Genomic DNA, 8,584 nt, shown 5'->3' on the forward strand with positions numbered 1-8,584 from the left:
CCAATAGGGTACTTATCTTGAGCAAGACCAACTTGGGTTCAATCCCCAGCACACCTTATGGTCCCAGAGTCAGTCAAGAGTAATCCCTGAGCACAGAGCCAGGTGTAAGCACTGGGCATAGCCGGGTTGGCCCAAATGCCAAAACCAAAAAAAAAATCCTGGTGAAATAATTATTTCATAGATCATTAAGGGAACATAGAATGAACTAAGATATGAATAAAGATGACTATAAGAACATTTAAATGTGCCTTTAATATCAACAATATTAAGATACTAATAATAATATTAATAGGAAACCACTTATTTAGTAGAATTTTAATTATTTGAGGAAAAATTATAAACATTTTGTGGCAAAAGATGGAGGGATGTTTGGGAACTACAACTTGTTTTCATGTTGGTTCATAGAAAAAAATATTAGATATTATTAAAAATGCAGAAAACAATCCTAAGGTGTATAAATTGCTAATCTTTGACAAGGGGCTAGGGGTATTAGTAGAGCAAGGAGAGACTCTTTAAAAAATGGTGTTGGAGAAACTGTTTAGCTACATGTTAAGAAAAAAAAATAACAAAATCAGACTTCTAATGCATACTTACACAAAGACCACTTCAATCTAGACTAAAGACATTGATACTAGACCTGAATTCATAAATTGTACTGAGGAAAACATAATTAGAACCTTTCATGAAATTGAATTTAAGTTGTCCTCAAGGACTCAGTGCCATTGGCCAAACAAACAGAAGAAAAATTAATCCAATGGGATCTCATCAAATTTAGAAGCTTCTGCACCATTAAAGAAACTAAGGCCTAGAATTAACAAACAAAATATCTGCTGTGCGAGATCATGCAGGACTTCAAGACTGACCTGTGTTTCCAGAGCTTAGTCATCATGTCACTGCAGGAGGCGTGTGAGGCCTACCTGGTGTGTCTCTTTGAGGATACCAACTTTTGGACCATCCAAACCAAGCTCGTCACAATTATGCCCAAGGATATCAAGCTGGCATGCCACATCCATTGAGAGAGAGAGCGAAGTTTATGATGCTAAAATCTCTGGACTGGGACAAATGGACAAATGGAGATGATACTGGCGCCCGCTTGAACAAATCAATGATTAACGGGATCCTACAGTGCTATAGTGTTAAAGCCTAGAATTAGTACATAGTCAATAGATTTGAAGAAAATATTTGGCAATCATTCATCTGAGAAATGGTTATTATTCAAAATGTATACAGCATATGTAAAATTTAGAAACAATCAAAACACACACACACACACACACACACACACACACACACAAACTCTATAAAATTCAGGAGAAGAGATGAACAGACATTTCCCTAAAACAGACATATAAAGAGGCCAGGAGGCATATAAAACTTAGCTTGAAGGAAATAGAAATCATAACAAGTGACATCACCTAACATCAATGAGAATGGCACAAATTAAAATAACAAAACAATCAATGCTGCTGTGAATATGGGAAAAAAGGAACATATCATTTGTTGATGCAATGTCACTGGTTTATTCTCTGTGGATGACAACATACAAAATTTCCAACTATCTAAGAATTGACCTTCCAAACGACCCATAATTTCTAGTTTCTGGCATCTAACCTATAGATCCACAAAACTACTTATAAAAGAAATATGTGCCCTTATGTTTATTGAAATACTAATCACTATAGCTAAGATCTGGAAATAACACAAGTGGCCAAGAAGAGATGATTGAATAAAGAAATTATGGTACATAGACAAATGAAATATTACTCAGCTGCAAAAATTGTGGCCAAAGTCACAGAATTTGAGAATCACTCTACAAAAATTAGCTTGCTTGAGTGTGTAGGTGTAGTAAACTCTTTGAGGGCTGACAGGGGGGCCCCGACGGCTCTTCCGTTAGCCGCCTGCATTCAGAGTGGGTCCAAGCTGCTCCCACAGCCTGGGCTGTGGGGTAGACGGCAGAGGAAGCGAGGGCCAAGCCAGTTGATGAATCAGTTGTCGTTTATTCCATTCTCCCCGAGTGCCTGCCCCCGTCTCTCTGAGCCTTCCATCCTAGTCTCACACTGATCCTCATTCCCGTCTCCTCCTGTCTCTCCCATTCATCTCTCCATGCTCCATCTTGCAGCCTGGCCTCTCTCCACATGCTTGCTACTGTATTCTCTTACATGCTTCTCTCTCTGTCCCCCTTGCTAGCCTCTCCACAGTTCATTATGCTTCCCTGCTCTCTCTCTCTCTCTCTCTCTCTCTCTCTCTCTCTCTCTCTCTCTCTCTCTCTCTCTCTCTGTCCCCAGCTCTCTTGCCTCCCAACTGCCCAGCACTCAGGGCTGACAATGCCCCCAGTCAGGTAGCAAAATCAACGTAAGTTGAAAGCCCTTCCTGAGGGCCCACCAAGTTCAAAGGGAACAACGCCCAAGAGATATTCCAAAGCCCTTCCTGACTCCTCAAAGGCAAAATACTCCCTAAGGTGTTTTTCTCCTTTCCTCAGTCCAATAACTCTATCAACATCTTAATACTAGTTATTTTTGTATGGACACAGTAATGGATAGACATCTATTATCATATATTTTCAGCCACTCCCAGTGTATTTTTTCTCTTACTAATTAACATACTTTCAAATGCACTCTAAGCCATTAAACTAAGTATGTCTAAGAGGAAGAGCACAAGGGGAGGATGAAAGAAGTGGGGGGAAGAGAATGCAGAAAAGAGAAGACAATTGAGAGAAGAAAACAGCATATAAAACACATGAAACCAGGTCTCTAATATAATCGCAAATATCACACAAAGACAACATAACATTTAAGATATATTTTTTTCTTTAAGGAAGGTAATTCTATGTTTTGAAAGTTATTTCTCATTAAGTGTATCATCTATTTTAGGCAAAATTTCAAAAATCAGGTAACTTTTGGAGAAAAGAAAAGTATATGGAAATAAGTTATACCAGCAACTAAAAATCTTGATAAAATTACACTTCTTGCTTTTTCTTTTGGATCTTTTTAAATGTTTAAATGTTTATTTTTCTTTAAAACAAATTCATTTTATTAAAGCACTGTGAATTACAAGTTATTCATAGTTGGGTTTTTGACATAAAATTCTCCATCACTAGTCCCACAATCAGCATTAACTTCCCTTCATCAGTGTTCTAAGATTTCTTCTCCTACTCCCTAACCCCCACCCAGGTCCCATCCTGCTAGCTTGACAGGCACCTTTTAAATTTGGTTATTGCAGTTTGGGTCTCATGATTTCAGTGCTGTTGACTCTGTGTTTTGAATATTAATCTCTGTTATTCCTTAATACCACTGATGTACCTGAACCCCTTACACCATCTCTCTGTTTCTTCTCATTTATCTCTCCTCCCTTTTTTTGCTACACTCTATTTATTCCCTTCTTCCTATACTCTGGAGATACTCTGAGGCTATGGATGATCTAGGTATTTCCCCCGTTAGAACATTGCATTACCTGATCCAGTTACTCTAAATAACACATACAAAATATATCACCCTGCCCTTGTTCTTTTTGTGGTTGAATTCATTTAACATATTTTCCATATTAGTTTCATCCATGTTGCAACAAATTACATGATTTCATGATTTTTACAGAGTAGTAGTGTTCCATTGTGTATATATACACACCACATTTTCATGATCCATGATCTTTTGTTGGACCTCTAGCTTGACTCCAAATCTTAGCTATTGTACTGAGTGCTGAAACATTTCTTGATTTTCTCCTTAATGATATGCAAAGAAATATTATTCTCTAATACCCCTTTGCTTTATACTAAAAGCATAAACTTGGATCTTTTACTGCATTAATGTTAAAAATATCTCTGTATTAGTTTCTGAAATAGTTGAAATATGTGGTTAAATTATCTGTTTATAGCTATGTATTTCATAATTATACATTTATCAGCAGACATAGTTTGTCTTTATGTTTCTATGTAAACCATAATTTATATGGCTATATTTTATTTAAATTCTCTTTTCTTTTTTAAAATCTTCAATAGTATAACAAATGTAATGTATTTGTATTTTTAGAAATGCCACAGGTGTTTCCCACTTTCCTAAAGTTTGAAAAAGTTTTCTACTTGACTTTTATAAAAACCTAAATCAGTACCTAACAAATAAAATCTATAGAGTTTTAATTTTATGATGAAATGTGAAAGTAGTGATCAGCATTTTTCTCTTTACATGGTTTTAGCTTTAGAAGGACTTCCAAGGAACACTATCTTCAGATAGAAGATATTTATAATGTCTTCCTTAAAACCACTATAAGTAGCAGCAGCACAGATATGGTGGGTAGGATCCCTGCCTTGCAAGTGGGTGAGCCGAGTTCAATACCTAGCATCCCATATGGTCCCATGGAACCCTGATAACGAGTAATTCCCTGAAGACAGACTCAGGAATAAGCCCTGAACACAACTGAGTGTTGCCAAAATTCCTCTCTCCTTCACTCCAAAACAAAGAATACTGTAACATACAGTTCTAGTGATCATACGTCACTGTGCTATCATTAGACAGTGGAAAAGAATGTCAGTTTAAGTTCAGTAAAAAAAAAAGTTTAAAGATAGTAAGTCTAAATTCTCTTATCAGCTTTGCTGCTTTGGTAAAAGCCTTCTGCATCAATTAAATCCCTTTACCTTCTTAACAGTTAATTTAGTCACAGTGATTTAGTCACAAGTATATAAACAATAGATTCTTATGCACACAGTGCTCCAATTATAGACCTATCACTGACCAGTGCCCCTCGATTCTCTCCCTGCATCCCAGTTTGTCACATTCATTGTCATATTTTTAAGTTTAATTTCTTGCAAGCAGATATAATGTCTAACTATAGTTGCTTTATGAAAACTGAATGAAGTTACCTGGGGTTTGTACTTCTTTTAAATGTTTATGCTAATTCTAGGTCAATACTTTTTTTCAGCAATCATTGACTTACTCTGAAGATTATACCTGTAAAGAGACCGATAATCTATTTTCAGCACACAATAGATTTTAACACATTTGCATGTGATAGTTTTCCAGCATAATTTCCTATTTGAAAGAAAGTAGAAATATTCATTAACATATTTAAAATGTGCATCTATATTTATGATCCCTCATTCAAAGTTATATACTGAGATACTGATTACCTACGGAATTATCTTAAATTGTGTTAATATATTCAGGTCAGTAATTCTGAAGTAAGATGCTGAAATATTTTTTAATCTTATTGACTTCTGTATTCCTATATGCAGTAAGAAATTTTTTGTAAAGTATTGTGTGTGTTTTACTTCACAGGGTGAAGTTTAGTTGTATAAATGAAGTTTTCCCCCATTAGACAGCTAAAAAATATATATGCATAAGATAAAATTTTGAGCACAATAGTGAGCAAATTCATTGGAAAACCAAGATGCTAGCTGGTTTATTATCAACCAGAATATAAAATAGTTGGTGTTTAGTTCTGTTTCCTGATTTGTGAAAGCTGTTTTCGATTATGCCCTTTTAACAAAATGTAAAGAGTAATTCAAACAACACATAACTTACACAGTGATCAGGAAAATATTCAAAACAAATCAACAGGAAAACAACAGTGTGAGCTGTTGTGCTATGGAACTTCTGCACAGACAGTAATGAAAGATAAGTGAAATTAGAAAAGGAAGGGTAATAGGAAGCAGATGGCATAGACTTGAAAGAGATACTAAAGGGTTTGAATGTTATCATCATGGTAAGTGAACATGCCACATTTTATAAGAAAAAATAAAGTTTACAGCATCTACAGAGTTTACAAACCTGATATCCTGTTGTGGGTTTTTTAGTTCAACCATCTGGTTGTTGACCATGATGAGCCTGGGTGGTCAAGCCACAAAGTGCTCTCTCAATGACAAAAAACTACTCTTCCTTCCGTGGACTGTTTTGAATTTAAAAGTCCCAGTGATTATCAGTAGCTTTTGATAGGATCAGATAATATAGATTTGGCAATTTTCTATGGAAAGATGACATATGAAACATGAATCAGTCCTTTTGTTTTTTATTAATATAGTTAAAACTCATTGATTTGGCTAATAACATGTAATAATGTCATAGTTTGTCTTTGTGTCCAATTTAAGGGTTTTATAACTCTAGAGAATTGTTTGGCTCAACATTACCCTGGGTGAAAAATTTGGATAGAGAAATTAATTCATGTGAACTGGATCTTTATTGAAAATCACTTTAGAAAATAAAATTTGGGTTTTCAGTTTACAGGTAGGATACTTTTTATTTTGGCCAAATCTGGCAGCAGTGTTTACTTTTGGCTCTAAACTCAGGTATCACTGACGACAGGCTGGAGTGACTATATGGGATGCCAGGGATCAGACACAGGTTGGTTGTGTCCAAGGCAAACTCGACTTGCTGTACTACCACTCCAAACCTAACATTAAGATAATTTAGTTAAAGTTGATATTTCCCATTGCTGAGTCCTAGACTATTTAATGTGCATTTCACATCCTTTCCTTGGATGATTTCACCCTTGTCCATTTTTCCAATAACCACTAATATGCTATGCATTGATTACATATTTCGTTGCCAGTCCAGGCATCACTCATGAGTGTAACTGCATACTTGGCAACAATATAACTATCAATCAAAGCAACAGCAACTCAATAGATCTCAAAACAAATGATGATCATCATGTCAACAATTTTTTCATGTTTTGGATCTTATTGAATAGCAAGAGTATTTGTTAAAATTAAGAAATTTAGGAGCTTGAAATAGGGCTCACATGTACAAGTTTAATTACAAAATTTTCATTAATACATTTCATACCCTGTATTTAAGTGATTTTTATGTATATGTGGAAAATATATGTGTATATTTATGTATGTGTATTTGTATGTGTATAAATTCAGGCTTCCATTTTTCTATTTGGAGTTTCAAGGGCGACTTTTATATGAGTTACTCTAAAGTTAATTTTTTCTAACTGCTTCTCTTTTAATTTTCCTTTAATTTTGATGTTCTGTATTTTAGTTTGCGTATATGTTTATATTTTTGAAAGGTTCATCCAACTATCAGGATTTTCAAATCAGTAGAATACTGTATCATGTAACTCAAAACATTAAAATTTTTGTGGGATATTATATGCTTTATATTTTTTCTATTCTCTTTCTAAATCCTAAGTTATATGTGTATATATCACATATGTGTTATTCCTGCTCTCTGTACCTAACCAATGTATATGCATTTTAATGTTATTTTTTATAGTTTTGTAATTTCTTTACATCAGTTTTTTTTCAAAAAATAAATTTTATTGAATTTCACTTAATCTGTTAGGACACCAGTTAAAATTTTATATAAATTCTATTATTTCTAGGATTTTTATAATACTTTATTATTTTGCATTGATTTATAGTTTATTCACATGTCCATAAATTTTAGTCCCTCACCCTTTAATCATAATTTTATTTTCTTATTGCTTTATACATATTTTTACATTATGATTAGAAATTTCATAAGTTTTGTGTCTGTGTGTGCCTCTACCTTTTATTTTTATTTTTGTCACTTTTGAGATTCTACATTTTGTTTATTGTTATTAGCTTTCTTTGTTTCTACAACTGTGATCTTATTATTCTTAGAACATTATCTCTAGAAACCCCAAAGAGATCCCTTGAAAGTGTTGGGACTGGAGCGATAGCACAGTGGGTTGGGCATTTGCCTTGCATGCAGCTGACCCAAATTCGATTCCCAGTATCCCATATGGTCCCCCGAGCACTGCCAGGAGTATTTCCTGAGCGCAGAGCAAGGAGGAACCCCTGAGCATCACCAGGTGTGACCCAAAAAGCCAAAAAAAAAAAGTGTATATCCTTCCACCAAAGTATCATTACTACTGAAAGCATAAGGGAATGTCACAAATATTTAATCAGTTTAAACTAAATTATCTTATTGAAGTCGCATGACCTCATATTTAGGATTCCTCAGGGCGATGTTGTTCCATTTTTCAGGAAATTAATCTCAGGTATCATATCTATAGACCCTTGGTGAATATCACAATTAATACATATGCAGGATTATATAAATTTTATTAAATGCATTTTTCAAAATGTCAAAATCATTAGGCCCTAATCAGACTTCAAGTGGTCAAATGGAAATTATTAATAGTATACAGTGGGTGAGTATGAGAAATGAAACAACATTCCCATTCCTCTCCTTTAGTTGTAGCACAGCAACACTGTCCTCCTGTTGTGCATCGATTTGCTCAAGCAGGTCCAATAATATCTGCATTGTGAGACTTGTTGTTACTGTGTTTGGTATATCGAATACGTCACGGGTAGCTTGCCAGGCTTTGCCGTGCGGGCGAGATACTCTCGGTAGCTTTCCAGACTCTCCTTTAGTTGAAAAAAAATATATATATATAATGCCATGACCTACCCCTCAATGATCAGAGTTGATTCTTATAATAGTAATATAATGATGATAAGATAGTAGGTAAAAATTCAGTGTTTTAATGTAGTAATATAGTTAATCTGATGGTGGAGAATAATATCAACATATACACAAACATTTTTATATACATTAAATATCTATTTATATATACATATACAAATTGAGTTAAAACCATAGGAGATACCTATTTCAAACCA

This window comes from Sorex fumeus, unplaced genomic scaffold, assembly GCF_029834395.1.
Source record: "Sorex fumeus unplaced genomic scaffold, SorFum_2.1 ptg000013l, whole genome shotgun sequence".
NCBI lineage: Eukaryota > Metazoa > Chordata > Mammalia > Eulipotyphla > Soricidae > Sorex > Sorex fumeus.